At 44.0% G+C, this 21,462-nt stretch overlaps 1 long non-coding RNA gene across 3 annotated transcripts; it reads left to right on the top strand.

Moving 5' to 3' along the window:
• The first annotated feature begins 17,695 nt into the window (after positions 1-17,695).
• Positions 17,696-19,416, top strand: LOC123058230 (uncharacterized). 3 transcript variants are annotated; one of them, XR_006427098.1, is made up of 4 exons: positions 17,696-17,884; positions 18,730-18,866; positions 18,966-19,030; positions 19,132-19,416. It is a non-coding gene; the product is annotated as an uncharacterized lncRNA (long non-coding RNA). The 3 variants fall into 3 exon arrangements; XR_006427099.1 differs by lacking the exon at positions 17,696-17,884 and adding an exon at positions 17,898-18,228; XR_006427097.1 differs by lacking the exon at positions 17,696-17,884 and having other exon boundaries at positions 17,899-18,866.
• The last annotated feature ends 2,046 nt before the right edge of the window (positions 19,417-21,462 follow it).

Below are 21,462 nucleotides of genomic sequence, written 5' to 3'. Positions count from 1 at the left end.
CACTCCGGAGACCAAACGTACTTGACGTGCTTCTGGAGAAGATTTGAGAGAGGCTTCGCGATCTTAGAAAAGTTTTCAACGAATCTTCGGCAGTAGCTTGCGAGACCGAGGAAGCTACGGAGTTGCTTCACGTTCTGAGGAGGTTCCCAATTCACAATTGCAGCCACCTTCTCAGGATTCACGGCAATGCCCTTGGCAGAGATGATATGACCAAGATAAAGAACCTCATCAAGCCAAAATTCACACTTGGAGAACTTGGCGTAGAACTTGTGTTCTCTGAGCTTATCAAGAACCAAACGCAAGTGCTTGGCATGATCTTCCTTGTTCTTGGAGAAAACCAGAATGTCGTCGAGATAGACCAAAACGAAGTCATTGGTGTAGGCATTGAAGATGAAGTTCATCATGCGAGAGAATGTCGGAGGAGCGTTGACGAGACCAAAAGACATGACAGTGTATTCATATGAACCAAAGCTTGTCCTGAAAGCCGTCTTGGGAATATCTTGCTCATGGATTCGAATCTGATGATAACCCATACGGAGATCAAGCTTGGAGAATACTTGGGCACCTTTGAGTTGTTAGAATAGCTCATTGATGTTGGGAAGTGGATATTTGTTCTTGATAGTCATCTTGTTCACTGGACGGTAATCAACACAAAGTCGGTCCATTCCATCCTTCTTCTTCACAAAAAGAACACCACAACCCCACGGAGAAGAACTAGGCCGGATAAGACCCATTTTCTCTTGAATATCGAGTTGCTTGTTCAGCTCCTTCAACTCTTCAGGTCCGAGCTTGTAAGGACGTTTGCAAATAGGTTCCGTGCCAGGCTCAAGATCAATAACGAATTCAACTGGCCGGTGCGGAGGCATTCCTGGAAGCTCTTCTGGAAAGACGTCTTGATATTCGCAAACGACTGGAATTTGAGAGATAGCATCCAATTCACCCTTCTCATTGAGAGAAAATAGACGGATGGTATCATCACGAGCGGCAAAGACAATTACATCCTCAGACGAATGAGTCAATTGAATCTGCCTGGCTGCACAATCAAGTTGAGCCTTGTGCTTAGAAAGCCAATCCATTCCGAGAATAAGATCAATATCCGAGTTACCAAGAACCATTGGGGAAGAAAGGAACTTGTAGTCACCCAATGTGATAGTAACATCTGGCACCTCCAGACTAGCACTCAAACGTTTGCCAGGAGAAACGATATCCATTTGTTTACCCAAATGAGAAGAAACGAACTCATGCTTGGTAAAAAATGGCTTTGACATGAAACAATGCGATGCACCCATGTCAAAAAGAACTCTTGCAGGAATATCATTAACAGGAAGGTTACCCATGATGACATCTGAAGAATCCTCTGCCTGAGCTGCATTCATCAAATTGACCTTGGCGTGCTTGGGGTTATGCTTGACCACAGCTGTACTTGCCGATCTGACAGGAGGAGGAGGAGGAGGAAGACGCCTCTGGTTGAAACACTTGTTGGCATAGTGACCCTTCTGTTGGCACTTGTTGCACGTGACCTCTGAAAGCGGGCGGTGATACGGAGCACTCGATCTTGGAGCTTGAGACGAAGTCTTGTTCTGAAAGCCGGGGTTCGGAGGGTGGGAAGAACCACTGCCACCTTTGCTCTTCTGCTGATACGGCTGACGGAACGGAGGAGGAGGAAGCCAATACTTCTGCTGCTTGGCCAATTGAGTAGAGGAATAAGGAGTAACATCTCTGACTCGCTTCTTGGAAGCATCACACTTCAACTGAGCAGCCTCTTGCTTCAATGCCATGTTGTAGAACTCATCGTATCTCAAGGGTTCAAAGAGAACAAGAGCGAGTTGGATTTCTTCTCTGAGACCACCCCTGAACTTATATATCATGCTCTTCTCATCAGGGGCGTCCTGCTTGGCAAAGCGGGCGAGCTTCTGGAACAACTTGTTGTAGTCATAGACAGACAAAGAGCCTTGCTTCAGGTTGCGAAATTCCTCACGCTTGCTTTCAACCACGCTCTGCGGAATATGATGAGCTCGGAAATCTCGACGGAAATCATCCCAAGTGATAACACGTCCACCTCGGGAATCCTTGTACTGCTGGAACCATTCTGCAGCTTGATCTTTGAGTTGGAAGGAAGCGAACTTGACAAAGTCCTCAGGCCTGACGTTACTACACTCGAAATGCTTGCACAGATCCACAAGCCAATCGTCAGCATCGGTTGCCTCAACACAATTGCTGAAAGTCTTTGGCCCGTTAGCAAGGAACCGGTTGAGTGTAGCAAAGTGATTCTGATTGTTGTCTTGATTCCCTTGGTTGCCTTGATTGCGCTCTTGAAGAATTTGCATGATCAACTGTGTGTTTGCATTGGTTGCGGCCATCACAGCTTGCCATGCCTCCGGAGGAGGTGGAGGTGGTGGCGGATCAGGATTCGGAGTCGTGCGCGTTGGAGGAGCCATCCTGAAGAGGTTGACCACCATTAGCACATTGATAGACAAATATTGAAGCTGAATCCAACGGAATGAAAATTGCAACATATAGTCTTCACATCCGAACAAAATGAACGAATGCATTCCTCTTGAAATGGTCACATATCCATAAATTGAGAAGCCACGTAGAATTAAGGTAGAGAAATAAATCAACAAGGTACGGATCAAGAACGAATAATCGGTAAGAAATCCCAATCTCAAACCAATATCCGTGGAAAAAGAACTAGAGCTACTAGAATTCCCACCTATGAAACTCCCGAACCTTTCCGGTTATGCAATCAGGTGTTGGGGATACAAGGGAAGCATAATATCTCACCCAAACTAGCAAATCCTACATCCAGCTGTATCCATCCTTCAACACATAACCAAGAAACCTTCGGAAACCATCTACCTCAACCTTCGAAAAGCATCCGTTATACAAGTTATGGCGATACTCCCGAGCTCCCGCCCCAGTACTGGGTGGCGTCGAGGTTATCTCACCAACGAACTTCATAAAAGAGATTTTCGATGTCGGCGTACTAGACTCAGGTATTCCAGAACTGCAACGATAAAATTATGATGACAACAGCTCAGAGCTCAACTCCCCGGGACACTTCCACTAAACCCCTGACAGGAGGCACCAAGACAATGTTCTCATCATAAAACCATCGGAACGATTCCAAGATACCCGCGTGATCCTAAAATTTTTTTTAGTGAAATTTGAGAAGAGAAGAGTCAAAACTCTACGTCAGGATGCCTTACCAGAGCGATGAGGAGACTGGGAAGTAAAAAGAATTCCTAAACTCTCCGATATATAATTCCTAGATGACTCAAAACGTTTTTTTTCTAGACACAACTCGGCCACTAAAAACGATCAAGCAATGGGGCTCCTAAGGTCGGGGAAGGCTCTGATTACCAACTTGTAACACCCTCGATGCGACTATAGCTCCCACGTGTCGAGGCACGACTTAGAGGCGTAATCACATTGAAGGCATATGTCGCAAGTTAGGCAATCTTCACAACATCCCATGTAATATAAATAATAATAAAGGGGAGATAACATAGTTGACTTACACTCGCCACGTCAATCAAGGACATAAATAACATTACATCATCCAAACACTCATGGCCCAACTATGGTGCCAAAATAAAAGAGAACCCAACATGCGACACGGTCCCAATCACCCCCAACTGGGCACCACTACTGATCATTGGGAAAGGAAACATAGTAATGTTGAGAGTCTTCGTCGAACACCCACTTGAGCTCAAGTGTGTCTCCTAGAGCGGAATCATCAGGCCCTGCATCTGGTGTAATAGTACCCTCGTGATCAAGACTATTTAAGCTTATATGTAAGACAAGGTAAATATGTGGAGCTGCAGCAAGCGTCTAGCAAATATGGTGGCTAACTTATTCGCAAAAGAGGCGAGAAGAGGAGGCAAAGCGCGAGCGAGAAACTAGAGAGCAACCTGCGCAAACATTACTCCAACACCGTGTCCGCTTCCCGGACTCCGCTGAGAAGAGCCCATCACGGTAACACACTCAGTTGATTCATTTTAATTAAGTTAAGGTTCAAGTTATCTACAATCGGACATTAACAAATTCCCATCTGCCCATAACCGCGGGCACGGCTTTTGAAAATTCAAATCCCTGCAGGGGAGTCCCAACTTAGCCCATGACAAGCTCTCATGGTCAACGAAGGAATAGACCTCCTCCCAAGACGTTCCGATCAGACTCGGTATCTCGGTTCTTCAAGACACTTCGACAGGTTAAAACAAGACCAGCAACACCGCCCGAATGTGCCGACAAATCCCGATAGGAGCTGCACATATCTTGTTCTCAAGGCACACTTAGATAGGTCAAGCTACGAGTAAAACCAACCCTCAAGTTTCCCCGAGGTGGCCCCGCAGGCTGCCCGGTTCGGACCAACACTCAGAGGGAGCACTGGCCCGGGGGGGTTTAAAATAAGATGACCCTCAGGCTCCGGAAACCCAAGGGAAAAAGAGGCTAGGTGGCGAATGGTAAAACCAAGGTTGGGCATTGCCGGAAAAGCTTTAATCAAGGCGAACTATCAAAGGTTTCCCATTATAACCCAACCGCGTAAGGAACGCAAAATCCGGGAACATAACACCGATATGACGGAAACTAGGGCGGCAAGAGTGGAACAAAACACTAGGCGAGAGGCCAAGCCTTCCACCCTTTACCAAGTATATAGGTGCATTAAGATAACAAGATAATATAATGATATCCCAACAAGAAAATAAATATTCCAATAAGGAACGACCTCCGATCTTCACCTGCAACTAGTAACGCTATAAGAGGGGCTGAGCAAAGCGGTAACATAGCCAATCAACGGTTTGGTAGGACAATGGAGGGTTAGAGGTTTGACATGGCAATTTGGGAGGCTTGCAAGCAAGTGGTAGGCATCGTAGCATTGTCATAGCAAAAGAGCGAGCAAACTAGCATAGCAAAGATAGTAGTGATTTCGAGGTATGATCATCTTGCCTGCATAGTTGTCAGAGTTGACTGGATCCTCGAAAGCAAACTCAACAGGCTCCTCATTAGCGAACTCGTCTCCCGGCTCTACCCAAACAATACAAACAAGCAAACAAGGATACAATAAACCACGTGCAAGGATCAAACAATATGATGCAATGATGATATGCTATGCGGGATACGATGCGGGTTGCAAAATGCAAGATATGACCGTAAATGCATGAACCTGGTCTCAACATGGAAATCCAAGTGTGCCACTGGAAATATGAGATGAAATCGCTTGAAAACGATATAAAGAATGCCGGAATCAGAGTTACGGTTTGGAAATGGCAAGCAATTCAAATATGACACCGGTCAGCGATTTACAGCAAGTAGCCATCTAAATGGAATGAGATGAACATGCTACAGCACCCAAACATGACAACAAAATACATGGAAGGGATGCATACAAGATGCTTAACAAAAGTCTAGCACTGAGCTACGGCCAATTCATCCATTAACAGGTTCAAACAAGCATGGCAAAAATGCATATGGCAAACAGATTTCAGACTTAGTGAAATTAACACTTGTCTGGAATTTCAGATCAGCTAGCCCTCTTCGGAGCCACAAAACTACATGCTACAGGATCTGAACATGGCAAAGTAAAGTATGGCATGGAGCTACTCAAAGAGCTTAACAAAAGTCCCTTAGTGACCTTGAGCCAAAAGGGACCAGAAAATACAATTGCAAGCATGTGAACATAGCAAAAACATAATCAGTTTTCATACTTAGTGAAAACTGGAACATGCTGAAACATAACTCAAGTAGGCATGTTTACAAGCTCGATGCACTCACTATGGAGCAAGTCATGGAACGAAAAGAATACACCCATCAAGAAGGCACAAGATGCAAGCTAGACATGGCAAGAACAATAGCATAGCATGCACGGATCAACTACAACATCATCGGCAAAATTGCAAACAAGTTGACAATCTGCCCAGATTCACAAAGTAGCAAAAGTAGAGCTCAATTGACTCCAGCTAGGGTGCTCCATAATTGCAAACAAAGACATGGATGGATAGAGAACTACAATATTAACAAAACATCTTTACTGATCATCCTCAAAAGAGGCATGGATCACTAGGAAACAACATGAACATATGGCATCATGAGATAAACAGCTCAAGGACTTGGTGGAAATGCTAAGTCCCTGAAAACAGAATTAGCAAGTGCACCACTTTGCAAGCTTGCACTAGTCACCACACACATCACAAAAATACATGGGTTGCACCTATAGAAAGATGAGAAAACCCTTAGCAAAACATATGTAGAGCACATGGGCATAGCATGCACACAATAATCATGGCAAAAATGACAAAAAGCTAAATGGAGTAGCAGATCTGACAATTATCTCAAGTAGCCCTCTTCTAACACCATTTCGGGCATCAAGATGAACTCAAATGAAAATGATGCAATGGAATTAAATGTTGTACTCTCTGAGATGAACATTGTGATATGCTATATGCATGAATCGGAGCTACGGATGCAAAGTTACGGGGCTACGAACATGAGCACTTGGATCTGTGATTCCGAGGACTTAGAAGAAATTTTACCCCGAGATCTAGGGTTTACTGTTCATGGCACGGAATCCGAGGACGGCGGCGCGCGCACTGTTCACGCCAGAGTTGAGGAGGGAGGAGGCGGCCGGAGGGTGCGGCGTTGGTGGCGGCGGATTGCGCGGTGGCGGCGGCGGAGATCCGCGAGGCGGTGGCGGCGGAGATCTGCGGGGGAGGCGGCGGCTTGGCGGCGGCGGCCGGCGTCGGAGCGGCTCGGGGCGAGGCGACGCCCTCGCCGGAGATGGCGCGCGGCGGCGGGGCGGATCTCAGCGACGGGGAAGGCACGGGCGGGCGAGGGAGGCGAGCCCGGGCGGCGGCGGCGGAGAACGGGCCCTCGGGGGCCGGCCTTGGGCTTCCCGGGCCTGGCGGCGCGGCGAGCAGTGAGCGCCACATGGAGGAACGCCACTGGTGTGGGGGCGGCGGCGCGGAGTGTCCGCCCTGGGCGGACAATGTCCGTCGGCGGCGCGGTGGATTGTAGGGTTTGGACGTGGGAGGATCCGGATTTTTCGAGAGGGGTCTATATATAGGCACAGGAGGAGCTAGGAGAGTCCAAATGAGGTGCGGTTTTTGGCCACGCGATCGTGATCGAACGATCTAGATGATGGAGCAAGGTTAGGTGGATTTTGGGCCAAAATATAGGGGTGTTGGGCTGCAACACACACGAGGCCTTTTCGGTCCCTCGGTTAACCGTTGGAGTATCAAACGAAGTCCAAATGATACGAAACTTGACAGGCGGTCTACCGGTAGTAAACCAAGGTCGCTTGGCAAGTCTCGGTCCAATCCGTAAATGTTTAATCCCCACACACGAAAGAAAGCTAGAAATGACCATCGGAGGAGAACGAAGAGCCGGAATGCAAAACGGACAACGGGGAAAATGCTCGAATGCATGAGACGAACACGTATGCAAATGCAATGCACATGATGACATGATATGAGATGCATGACAATGACAACAACACACGGAGACAAAGACCCGAACCCGAGAATATAAATTAACTTAACGCCGGAAATGGCAAGAGTTGGTGTACAAATTGGGAAAGTTACATCCGGTGTGTTACACATCAGGTCTGGTACACAACATTGTATACATGATAGATCCTATGGCTGAAGCATAGGGAACATCTTTCATTTTCTCTCTATCTTATGCAGTGGTCGGGCATTGAGTCTTACTCAACTTCACACCTTGTAACACAGGCAAGAACCCTTTCTTTGCTTGATCCATTTTGAACTTCTTCAAAACTTTGTCAAGGTATGTGCTTTGTGAAAGTCCAATTAAGCGTCTTGATCTATCTCTATAGATTTTGATGCCTAATATATAAGCAACTTCACCGAGGTCTTTCATTGAAAAACTCTTATTCAAGTATCCCTTTATACTATCCAGAAATTCTATATCATTTCCAATCAGTAATATGTCATCCACATATAATATCAGAAATGCTACAGAGCTCCCACTCACTTTCTTGTAAATACAGGCTTCTCCAAAAGTCTGTACAAAACCAAATGCTTTGATCACACTATCAAAGCATTTAGTCCAACTCCGAGAGGCTTGCACCAGTCCATAAATGGATCGCTGGAGCTTGCACACTTTGTTAGTTCCCTTTGGATCGACAAAACCTTCCAGTTGCATCATATACAACTCTTCTTCCATAAATCCATTCAGGAATGCAGTTTGAACATCCATTTGCCAAATTTCATAATCATAAAATGCGGCAATTGCTAACATGATTCGGACAGACTTAAGCATCGCTATGGGTGAGAAGGTCTCATCGTAGTCAATCCCTTGAACTTGTCGAAACCCTTTCACAACAAGTCGAGCTTTGTAGACAGTAACATTACCGTCAGTGTCAGTCTTCTTCTTGAAGATCCATTTATTCTCAATTGCTTGCCGATCATTGGGCAAGTCAACCAAAGTCCACACTTTGTTCTCATACATGGATCCCATCTCAGATTTCATGGCTTCAAGCCATTTTGCGGAATCTGGGCTCACCATTGCTTCTTCATAGTTCGTAGGTTCATCATGATCTAGTAGCATGACTTCCAGAACAGGATTACCGTACCACTATGGTGCGGATCTTACTCTGGTTGATCTACGAGGTTCAGTAACAACTTGATCTGAAGTTCCATGATCATCATCATTAATTTCCTCACTAATTGGTATAGGCATCACAGGAACAGATTTCTATGATGAGCTACTTTCCAATAAGGGAGTAGGTATAGTTACCTCATCAAGTTCTACTTTCCTCCCACTCACTTCTTTTGAGAGAAACTCCTTCTCTAGAAAGGATCCATTCTTAGCAACAAATGTCTTGCCTTCGGATCTGTGATAGAAGGTGTACCCAACAGTCTCCCTTGGGTATCCTATGAAGACACATTTCTCCGATTTGGGTTCGAGCTTATCAGGTTGAAGTTTTTTTCACCTACGCATCGCAGCCCCAAACTTTAAGAAACGACAACTTTGGTTTCTTTCCAAACCACAGTTCATAAGGTGTCATCTCAGCGGATTTTGATGGTGCCCTATTTAACGTGAATGCGGCCGTCTCTAAAGCATAACCCCAAAACGATAGCGGTAAATCAGTAAGAGACATCATAGATCGCACCATATCTAGTAAAGTACGATTACGACGTTTGGACACACCATTACGATGTGGTGTTCCGGGTGACGTGAGTTGCGAAACTATTCCGCATTGTTACGAATGTAGACCAAACTCGTAACTCAAATATTCTCCTCCATGATCATATCGTAGAAACTTTATTTTCTTGTTACGATGATTTTCAACTTCACTCTGAAATTCTTTGAACTTTTCAAATGTTTCAGACTTATGCTTCATCAAGTAGATATACCCATATCTGCTTAAATCATCTGTGAAGGTGAGAAAATAACGATATCCGCCACGAGCCTCAACATTCATCGGACCACATACATCTGTATGTATGACTTCCAACAAATCTATTGCTCTCTCCATAGTACCGGAGAACAGCGTTTTAGTCATCTTGCCCATGAGGCACGGTTCGCAAGTACCAAGTGATTCATAATCAAGTGGTTCCAAAAGTCCATCATTATGGAGTTTCTTCATGTGCTTTACACCGATATGACCTAAACGGCAGTGCCACAAATAAGTTGCACTATCATTATCAACTCTGCATCTTTTGGCTTCAACATTATGAATGTGTGTATCACTACTATCGAGATTCATTAAAAATAGACCACTCTTCAAGGGTGCATGACCATAAAAGATATTACTCATATAAATAGAACAACCATTATTCTCTGATTTAAATGAATAACCGTCTCGCATCAAACAAGATCTAGATATAATGTTCATGCTCAACGCTGGCACCAAATAACAATTATTTAGGTCTAAAACTAATCCCGAAGGTAGATGTAGAGGTAGCGTGCCGACCGCGATCACATCGACTTTGGAACCATTTCCCACGCGCATCGTCACCTTGTCCTTGGCCAGTGTTCGCTTAATCTGTAGTCCCTGTTTCGAGTTGCAAATATTAGCAACAGAACCGGTATCAAATACCCAGGTGCTACTACGAGCTCTAGTAAGGTACACATCGATAACATGTATATCACATATACCTTTGTTCATCTTGCCATCCTTCTTATCCGCCAAATACTTGGGGCAGTTCCGCTTCCAGTGACCAGTCTGCTTGCAGTAGAAGCACTTAGTTTCAGGCTTAGGTCCAGACTTGGGTTTCTTCTCCTGAGCAGCAACTTGCTTGTTGTTCTTCTTGAAGTTCCCCTTCTTCTTCCCTTTGCCCTTTTTCTTGAAACTGGCAGTCTTATTGACCATCAACACTTGATGCTCCTTCTTGATTTCTACCTCCGCAGCCTTTAGCATTGCGAAGAGCTCGGGAATCGTCTTATCCATCCCTTGCATGTTATAGTTCATCATGAAGCTCTTGTAGCTTGGTGGCAGTGATTGAAGAACTCTGTCAATGACAGTATCAACATGAAGATTAACTCCCAGTTGAGTCAAGTGATTATGATACCCAGACATTTTGAGTATATGTTCACTGACAGAACTATTCTCCTCCATCTTGCAGCTATAGAACTTATTGGAGACTTCATATCTCTCAATCTAGGCATTTGCTTGAAATATTAACTTCAACTCCTGGAACATCTCATATGCTCCATGACGTTCAAAACGTCGTTGAAGTCCCGGTTCTAAGCCGTAAAGTATGGCACACAGAACTATTGAGTAGTCATTAGCTTTGCTCTGCCAGACGTTCATAACATATGGTGTTGCTCCTGCAGCAGGCCTGGCACCCAGCGGTGCTTCCAGGACGTAATTCTTCTGTGCAGCAATGAGGATAATCCTCAAGTTACGGACCTAGTCCGTGTAATTTCTACCATCATCTTTCAACTTTGCTTTCTCAAGGAACGCATTAAAATTCTATGGAACAACAGCACGGGCCATCTATCTACAGTCAAACATAGACAAGCAAGATACTATCAGGTACTAAGTTCATGATAAATTTAAGTTCAATTAATCATATTACTTAAGAACTCCCACTTAGAAAAACATCCCTCTAATCCTCTAAGTGATCACGTGATCCAAATCAACTAAACCATAACCGATCATCACGTGAAATGGAGTAGCTTTCAATGGTGAACATCAATATGTTGATCATATCTACTATATGATTCACGCTCGACCTTTTGGTCTCAGTGTTCCGAGGCCATATCTGCATATGCTAGGCTCGTCAAGTTTAACCCGAGTATTCTGCGTGTGCAAAACTGGCTTGCACCCATTGTAGATGGACGTAGAGCTTATCACACCCGATCATCACGTGGTGTCTGGGCACGACGAACTTTGGCAATGGTGCATACTCAGGGAGAACACTTTTATCTTGAAATTTACTGAGGGATCATCTTATAATGCTACCGTCAATCAATATAAGTGATATGATATGGCCATCATCATCTTGTGCTTGTGATCTCCATCTCCGAAGCACCGTCATGATCACCATCATCACCGGTGTGACACCTTGATCTCCATCGTAGCATCATTGTCGTCTCGCCAATCTTATGCTTCTACGACTGTCGCTACCGCTTAGTGATAAAGTAAAGCATTACAGGGCAATTGCACTGCATACAATAAAGCGACAACCATATGGCTCCTGCCAGTTGCCGATAACTCGGTTACAAAACATGATCATCTCATACAATAAAATTTAGCATCATGTCTTGACCATATCACATCACAACATGCCCTGCAAAAACAAGTTAGACGTCCTCTACTTTGTTGTTGCAAGTTTTACGTGGCTGCTACGGGCTTAGCAAGAACCGTTCTTACCTACACATTAAAACCACAACGATAGTTTGTCAAGTTGATGATGTTTTAAACTTCGCAAGGACCGGGCATAGACACACTCGGTTCAACTAAAGTTGGAGAAACTGACACCCGCCAACCACCTATGTGCAAAGCACGTCAGTAGAACCAGTCTCACGTAAGCATACGCGTAATGTCGGTCCGGACCGCTTCATCCAACAATACCGCTGAACCAAAGTATGGCATGCTGGTAAGCAATATGACTTATATCGCCCACAACTCACTTGTGTTCTACTCGTGCATATAACATCAACGCATAAAACCAGGCTCGGATGCCACTGTTGGGGAATGTAGTAATTTCAAAAAAAATCCTATGCACACGCAAGATCATGGTGATGCATAGCAATGAGAGGGGAGAGTGTTGTCTACGTACCCTCGTAGACCGAAAGCGGAAGCGTTAGCACAACGCGGTTGATGTAGTTGTATGTCTTCACAATCCGACCGATCAAGTACCAAACGTACGACACCTCCGAGTTCAGCACACGTTCAGCCCGATGATGTCCCTCGAACTCCGATCCAGCCGAGTTTTGAGGGAGAGTTTCGTCAGCATGACGGCATGGTGACGATGTTGATGTTCTACTAATGCAGGGCTTCGCCTAAGCACCGCTACAGTATTATCGAGGTGGACTATGGTGGAGGGGGCACCGCACACGGCTAAGAGATCAATGATCAATTGTTGTGTATCTACGGTGCCCCCTACCCCCGTATATAAAGGAGCAAGGGGGAGGCCGGCCGGCCCTCTATGGTGCGCCCCCAAGAGGGGAATCCTACTAGGACTCCATGTCCTAGTAGGTTTCCACCAAAAGGGAGAGAGGGGGAAGGAAGGAGAGGGAGAGGGAGAAGGAAAGGGGGCGCCCCCCCCCCTTCCTAGTCCAATTCGGACTCAAGGGGGAGGGGGCGCGCGGCCTGCTCTGGCCGCCCCTCTCTCTCAACACTAAGGCCCATCGAGGCCCATTAGTTCCCCCGGGGTTTCCGATAACCCTCCGGCACTCCGGTTTTATCCGAAACTTCTCCGGAACACTTCCGGTGTCCGAATATAGTCGTCCAATATATCAATCTTTATGTCTCAACCATTTAGAGACTCCTCGTCATGTCCGTGATCACATCCGGGACTCCGAACAACCTTCGGTACATCAAAACACATAAACTCATAATGAAACTGTCATCGTAACGTTAAGCGTGCGGACCCTATGGGTTCGAGAACTATGTAGACATGAGCGAGACACGTCTCCGGTCAATAACCAATAGCGGAACCTGGATGCTCATATTGGCTCCCAAATATTCTACGAAGATCTTTATGGTCAGACCGCATAACAGCATACGTTGTTCCCTTTGTCATCAGTATGTTACTTGCCCAAGATTCGATCGTCGGTATCTCAATACCTAGTTCAATCTCGTTACCGGCAAGTCTCTTTACTCGTTCCATAATACACCATCCCGCAACTTACTCATTAGTTGCAATGCTTGCAAGGCTTAAGTGATGTGCATTACCGAGAGGGCCGAGAGATACCTCTCCGACAATCGGAGTGACAAATCCTAATCTCGAAATACGCCAACCCAACAAGTACCTTCGGAGACAGCTGTAGAGCACCTTTATAATCACCCAGTTACGTTGTGACGTTTGGTAGCACACAAAGTGTTCCTCTAGTAAACGGGAGTTGCATAATCTCATAGTCATAGGAACATGTATATGTCATGAAGAAAGCAGTAGCAACAAACTAAACGATCGTGTGCTAAGCTAACGAAATGTGTCATGTCAATCACATCATTCTCCTAATGATGTGATCCCATTAATCAAATGACAACTCATGTCTATGGTTAGGAAACATAACCATCTTTGATCACCGAGCTAGTCAAGTAGAGGCATACTAGTGACACTCTGTTTGTCTATGTATTCACACATGTATTATGTTTCCGGTTAATACAATTCTAGCATGAATAATAAACATTTATCATGATATTAGGAAATAAATAATAACTTTATTATTGCCTCTACGGCATATTTCCTTCAGTAACAGTAGAAAAGGTAATGGTAACAAAAGTAATGTTTTTGGTATTTTGTAGTGATGATAGCAATGGCAACAGAAAAGTAAATAAGCGAGGAACAATATATGGAAAGCTCATAGGCAATGGATCAGTGATGGAGAATTATGTCGGATGCGGTTCATCATGTAACAGTCATAACCTAGGGTGACACAGAACTAGCTCCAATTCATCAATGTAATGTAGGCATGTATTCCGAATATAGTCATACGTGCTTATGGAAAAGAACTTGCATGAAATCTTTTGTCCTACCATCCCGTGGCAGCGGGGTCCTAGCGGAAACTAAGGGATATTAAGGCCTCCTTTTAATAGAGTACCAGACCAAAGCATTAACACATAGTGAATACATGAACTCCTCAAACTACGGTCATCACCGGTAAGTATCCCGATTATTGTCACTTCGGGGTTAACGTATCATAACACATAATAGGTGACTATAGATTTGCAAGATAGGATCAAGAACTCTCATATATTGATGAAAACATAATAGGTTCAGATCTGAAATCATGGCACTCGGGCCCTAGTGACAAGCATTAAGCATAGCAAAGTCATAGCAACATCAATCTCAGAACATAGTGGATACTAGGGATCAAACCCTAACAAAACTAACTCGATTACATGATAAATCTCATCCAACACATCACCGTCCAGCAAGCCTACGATGGAATTACTCACGCATGGCGGTGAGCATCATGAAATTGGTGATGGAGGATGGTTGATGATGACGATGGCGACAGATTCCCCTCTCCGGAGCCCCGAACGGACTCCAGATCAGCCCTCCCAAGAGGTTTTAGGGCTTGGCGGCGGCTCCGTATCGTAAAACGCGATGAATCTTCTCTTTGATTTTTTTTCTCCCCGAAACCAAATATATAGAGTTGGAGTTGAGGTCGGAGGAGCTCTTGGGGGCCCGCGAGGTAGGGGGGCGCGCCCCCACCCTCGTGGCTAGGGTGTGGGCCCCTTGGTCTTCATCTTTTGCAGGGATTTTTTATTATTTCCAAAAAGATGTTCCGTGAAGTTTTAGGTCATTCCGAGAACTTTTGTTTCTGCACATAAATAACACGATGGTAATTCTGCTGAAAACAGCGTCAGTCCGGGTTAGTTCCATTCAAATCAAGCAAGTTAGAGTACAAAACAAGGGCAAAAGTGTTTGGAAAAGTAGATACGACGGAGACGTATCAACTCCCCCAAGCTTAAACCTTTGCTTGTCCTCAATCAATTCAATTGATAAACTGAAAGTGATAATGAAAAAACTTTTACAAACTCTGTTTGCTCTTGTTGTTGTAAATATGTAAAGCCGGCATTCAAGTTTTCAGCAAAGATTATGAACTAACCATATTCACAATAACGCATAGGTCTCATGTTTACTCATATCAATAGCATAATCAACTAGCGAGCAATAATAATAAATCTCGGATGACAACACTTTCTCAAAACAATCATAATATGATATAACAATATGGTATCTCGCTGGCCTTTTCTGAGACCGCAAAACATAAATGCAAAGCACCTTTAAAGATCAAGGACTGACTAGACATTGTAATTCATGGTAAAAGAGATCCAGTCAAGTCATACTCAATGTAAACTAACAGTAATTAATGCAAATGATAGCGGTGCTCTCCAATTGGTGCTTTTTAATAAGAGGATGATGACTCAACATAAAAGTAAATAGATAGGCCCTTTGCAGAGGCAAGCATGATTTTTAGAGGTGCCAGAGCTTGGTTTTTGTCGTGGAATTGTCACGGAAGATGTCCTTAGTGTCAGGACTTAGTCGTGAGGCCAACACACGTATGTGTTAGCTTGAGAGGGGTTGAGCGGGACGAGAGACGCGATGTTTTACCCAGGTTCAGCCCCTCACTATGGAGGTAAAAGCCTACATCATGCTTCATTGATATTAATGATGATGATCATGGTTACAAGAGTGCTCTATCTCGAGAGCTATTGTCTAAACCTAACTTGTCCAACTTGTGGAACTTGTCAATCTTGTTCCTCTTGGGGTGCCCTGCCCCTCCTTATATATGTTGAAGGGGCGGTTTACATGACTAGTCCTATTAGGATTAGGATTACTCTATTACAAGTGGAGTCCTAATATTGCTTCCTTTGTAAGGGTATATTCCTTATACTTTCCTCTTAAGTCGGCCCACCATAATACGAGTCGGCCTTCCATGAACCGTCTGCTTGGGCCACCGGGTCTTGTTGCTCCTCTGCTCCGCCGGCTAGGTCACCAATGAGTCACCTGGCTCGGCTGGGTCATCAGTGAGTGGAGAGATCCGGGCGGGTCACTTAGTGAGTCGCCAAGTCAGGGCGGGTCACCAATGAATCGCCAAGTCCGGCCGGGTCATATTTCCGGCCAGGTCATACCGCGGGGTATATCCCCGACATTAGCCCCCTGTTTAATTTGGATTTATCCATGTTAAACTGATCCTGCAAAATAAACACAAGAACAACTTTGACAGGTTGTGATCCGGGTTAAAAATTCTTGTAAGCCGACACCTGGTCATCTTTAAGTCCTTGTCATTTCTTTCTTGATACATGCCCATGAACTCATAGCAAATCTCCTTTAGTAGATATGTTCAAACTTTGTGAATGCAAAAAATCCAGATACTTCTTTTGAGACATCTGGGTCAATAGGCTAGCTTCAGAGTCAATTTGCTGACATTGGTCTTTTGTAGAGGAATATTGTAAGAAATAATCCACTTGAATCAGCTAAAGCGCCAGTTAAGAAAATATTAGTCTTGAAATACTCATCTGACTTTCAGCCGGTTTGAAGATGTAAAACTTGCCGATTTATCATTATCAAAATTGCCGGTTTTTAAATATTGATGGCACCGAGTCATAATTGTTGCCGACGTCGGGTCATAGTTATTGGTGACGCCGGGTCAATCTGGTTTACCCAAACTGAGAATTTGAAGATTTTTCTCATTTATATCCATATTACCTATAGCCCCCAAGTCTTGAGCAGAAACAAAGTGATGACTTAAGACTTGCTTCAATATAAATACTGCCACTTTGAAGAAATCCATGTTGTTCATCTTAATCACTAGTAAAGACTGAATACTCATAAAAGCTTCAACCTGGGACTTGTAATTGCCTGATACTCATAAAAGCTTCAACCAGTGTAGCCCCCAAGGGCCGGGTTATTATGCAATAATGAGCAGGGACTTTATAAATATGATCATATAGACTTGAATAACAACGTGTAGCCCCCAAGGGCTGGCTCAGTAAGATAATATTGAGCTGGGACTTTATATATACTTCTTTTGAAAAGAACATCATATGATGTAACCCCCATCATGGGGCTTAAACCCACGTCCACAAGGTTAAGAGCTTTGTGCTTTACCAACTGAGCAGTTGACCTTTCAATATAATGGAATAAAACTTGTGTACCTTGAATTGTTGACAGGAGCAATTGGTAGCCCCCAAGGGCCGGCTCATTATGATGTGATGAGTTGGGTCTTCAGTAAGGCCAGTAAAATTGTCTTTGCATTAGCCCCCAAGTGTAGGGACAGCAATGGGGCCCCATACCCGCCAAACCCATGGGGATTTCATCCATTAGGGGCAGGGGATGGGTGAAAATCTTCCCCATAGGGATATTTACCGAACTTATTTATTCCCCATAGGGTACAACGGGGATGGGGATGGTATGCTAGTCCCCAGACCCGCTACCCAACGGAGATCCGCATTTTACATATGACATGTAGGACCATATATATGTCTATATATACAGGATGAAGTCAACCCTAAAAAATTAATAACCCTAGCTCTCATCTTATCGTGCTTACCTCAGCCGCCGCCATGACGAAGAAGTCAACACGTCCTACTCCTAGATCTGCAGCAACAGGAGAAGCACAACGCCGTAGCTCAAGGTTCCTATGTAACGCTGATGCATCAAATTCATCAGCCACGACCCAGGCACCAGCAGCCGGACGGCCATCACCTCGTCTCCTACAGCCATCCATCTCCACGGTGCTCTCTCTCTCTCTCTCTCTCTCTCTCGTGTTTATCCTCTTCGAGCGACTAGAAAAAAGAAGGGGATAGGAGAAGCCGACAGCTTCGACCTAGCAGAGGCCGGCGGCGGCGGCGCAGGTGCGCCGTCCCCCTGAGCCACTCCCCGCCATAGAGTCCAACGACGGTGCAGGTGCCTTCCTCATCGGCCGCCGTGCCCCGCCGTCCTTAGCCACGCCTAGCCGTGCTCCCTGCCCGCTGTCCTTCTAGTTGATTGGCCCTCATGCTCCGACGTGGACATCTTCTGCTAATGGAGATTGGCCCATACACGATGGAGATTGGAATTTGTGAAGATTGTTTTTCATGTATGTCTCACATGTAGTATCTTGTAGTACTGATCGGCGTCCAGACTTTTTAGATTCAGTCATGAAGCTGAAATTTTAGATTGATTTAGTACTGGTCGTCATCCACAATTTTTAAGATTTAGTTGTTTTTCGTCGACCCTTGGCTTGCAAACTTTTAGATTGATTATAGTACTGTTCATCAATCATCATCCACTAAATTTTGGGGGAGAGTCAGTTCTGAATTGTGCCGTGCTAGCACTGAATAATTAGTCAGTAGTTTCAGAAATCATAATCACATAATGATTGATTATGATTTTTCACACTTCTTTACTACCACAACAGTCTATTTACATGAATTGATTTGTACGCATGCCTGTGATAAATGTAGTATCATTTTTTTCATGATCATTATGTAATTGGTAACTACATATATTACTCAATACCATATATATTCTTGCATTTAACGTGATAATAATTTAGTGTGTGCAAATCAATGCATATCCTTTTATTCTTTCCACGTAGTGGGAGATAAGTAGCATTTTCCGAGTCAGCTTTCAGTAGAAGTGGAAGAGTACTTAGTGAGCACCGCAGTCGTCTGACCCCTGATTTGCTAGAGGCTTTAATGTGTTCACAAAACTGGGAGAGAAACAAAGCTAAAGGTTTGCACATTTCTCTATCATTTGATCCTTTAACCATTTCTATTTTCTAGTTTTATGATTAAATTTATGTTTCTGTTTTTTTGGACATGTCACATGTAGATGATGAGAAGACCGAGGCTGCTAGTTTCTGGAGTTGCCTTGATGATATACAAGAAGGTTTAGAGGTGAGTCAATCTAAGATTGTACATGGCACCATTTTCATACTTCAAAGATTTTTATCTATTCATCAAGCATTTTTTTATGGTTGTCGTATGTGTTTCTGCAGCGCATCACACTATAGAGGGGGTTCCTTCTGTACTTCCTACAAGTCAGCTCAACTTCAACAAACAATGATGTCGAACACATACCAAGGCTGTAGCTGTTAGCTTGCTACCTCTGCAATACTTTTGCGCACGATCATGTTTACCTTAAGTTAGTTATGGTCACATGGAACCTTATGTTGGAGTCAATAAATTATGTCAAGCGAGTCAGACAAATTTTGTAGTCAATAAATTATGTCAAGCGAGTCAGACAAATTTCGTCCTTATTAAATGTGGTGTTTGCATTGATACTCTCTTCAAGCGTGTGCTCATGCTATTCAATATTTCTATGATATTTGTGTTGGAAACATGCCCATTATGGCTTGTTATGTGTTCAACCATGGTGCATACAACATCTTGTCGCCATGTACCATTATTAGTGCATTTTTATTTGTTATTTCACTTTAATAAATGTTGATTGTATTTTATCATATTATATATATGATTATTTGTTTATGGGGATGGGGACCCTAATGGGGCCCCGCTCCCCAGTGGGGCATGGGTATGGGAAAATTTCATCCCCGATCATGCAAACGGGGATGGGGATGGGGTGATGGGGAATAGATGGGTACGGGGATGTTCTATGGGTCCCCATAGGGGATTGTCCCCATTGCCATCCCTACCCAAGTGCCATGGTGCATGCTGGCAGTGACATGGGACTTGCATATTTGATGTGATCTCAACTTGAATAATGTAGCCCCCAAGTGCCGGGTCATAAGCCTGCAGCGACTCGGGACTATTCCTTTCATTGTAGAATAAATCATATCCATTAGTAAAATAATAGCCTTTGCGCTGAAGCGCCTTTGAAAACCTCAATCATAACATTTAGTTACTGATAACCATAATAAAAATCCAGCCATGTTGGCTATTAAAGATTTGAATAACCCGGTTTGAAAACCTCAATAATTCAATATCATAATGAAAATCCAGCCAAGTTTGGCTATTTAAAGACTCAAATACCTTATCTGTTGACAAGTAAATCTGGAGTTTAAATACCCGACGACTCTTGACCGATGGCGATTTAATACGCCTCCATTGTAAACCGGAATTTTTATAACCCGGCGACTTATAGACTTTGAGAAAATCAAGAATTGATAACCCTTTTGAGACACCAATTTCAATCTTTGATGATGGGCTGGAACTTAATCATTTATGTAAGTCATAGCTCTATAAATCCTACACCGAGTTTAAACAACATATGCCCTGGCGACTTAGCGTCAAAAACCAGGGCGGATAACTAGTCAAATGTAGTCTTATCCTGCACATAAGTAAATCACAAGATCCACTGTCGGTTTACCGCAGGGTGGATCATAATATCCCACATATAACCATTGTGATATTTAATTTGTACTGCCGGTTTGCATGACCTGTGCAGTAAGGGTGATAACCCAATCCTTAGAAGCCAATACTTCCAAATATATGATGATTGTCACATGCTAGCGACTTATCATCAAAGCCAAGCCGGGTTTAAACGAAACCACACTTATATGCTTCATATATGAGCAAAAAGTCTCGAAACCAAAAAGATTGTTTGCAAAAACTTAAACCAAATAAAAATTTGAGGTTTCTGATTCGAATACGATCATTAAACCGTTCCAAAGGGGTTAAGCTAGGATTCGAATATGATCATGTAGCCCCCAGTGGCTTTGGCGTTGCGTCGATCAAGAGGGTACCGACAGCTATGTTCTCTTTGGTTCAAATACGACCTATGTTTGAACAGGAAGCCCCCAAATGACCTTGAGAGGTTTTTAACGACCCTGATTCGAATACGATACAAGTCGGACCCAAAAGGGGTTAAGCTATGATTCGGATACGATCAAGAAGCCCCCTAGTGAGTTTGGCTTTGCGCTGATCAAAAGGGTTACGACAGCTATGTTCTCTTTGGTTCGAATACGACCTATGTTTGAACAGGAAGCCCCCAAGTGACCACATAAATTTTGGCATCATGCCGATCAAAAGGGTACCGACAGCTATGCTCGATGAGCAGGAAGCCCCCAAGTGACCATAATAAGGTAAGTCGTAAGGCAGGATACCCATGTTTGAACCGCGCATCATGGCAGCAAATTCTCTTTGGCAACCTTCAATTTTTCTGAGAACTCGAATCTTGCAAGAGATTAATTCTTCTTGAACCGGAACTTTAAATCGGATTTGAAAGTTTCAAAACTTTGTGGGAGACAGATTGTCCTTGAGCCGGATGTTTGAACCGGATTTGAGAGCTTCAAAGCTTTGCGGGAGAGAGATGTCCCTTGAACCGGATTTTAAATCGAAATCTTTATTTTGAGCCGGAAATTTTCTAA

This window comes from Triticum aestivum, chromosome 3A (genome assembly GCF_018294505.1).
Source record: "Triticum aestivum cultivar Chinese Spring chromosome 3A, IWGSC CS RefSeq v2.1, whole genome shotgun sequence".
NCBI classification, from domain to species: Eukaryota; Viridiplantae; Streptophyta; class Magnoliopsida; order Poales; family Poaceae; genus Triticum; species Triticum aestivum.
This window is presented reverse-complemented; position numbering and strand designations above follow the sequence as displayed.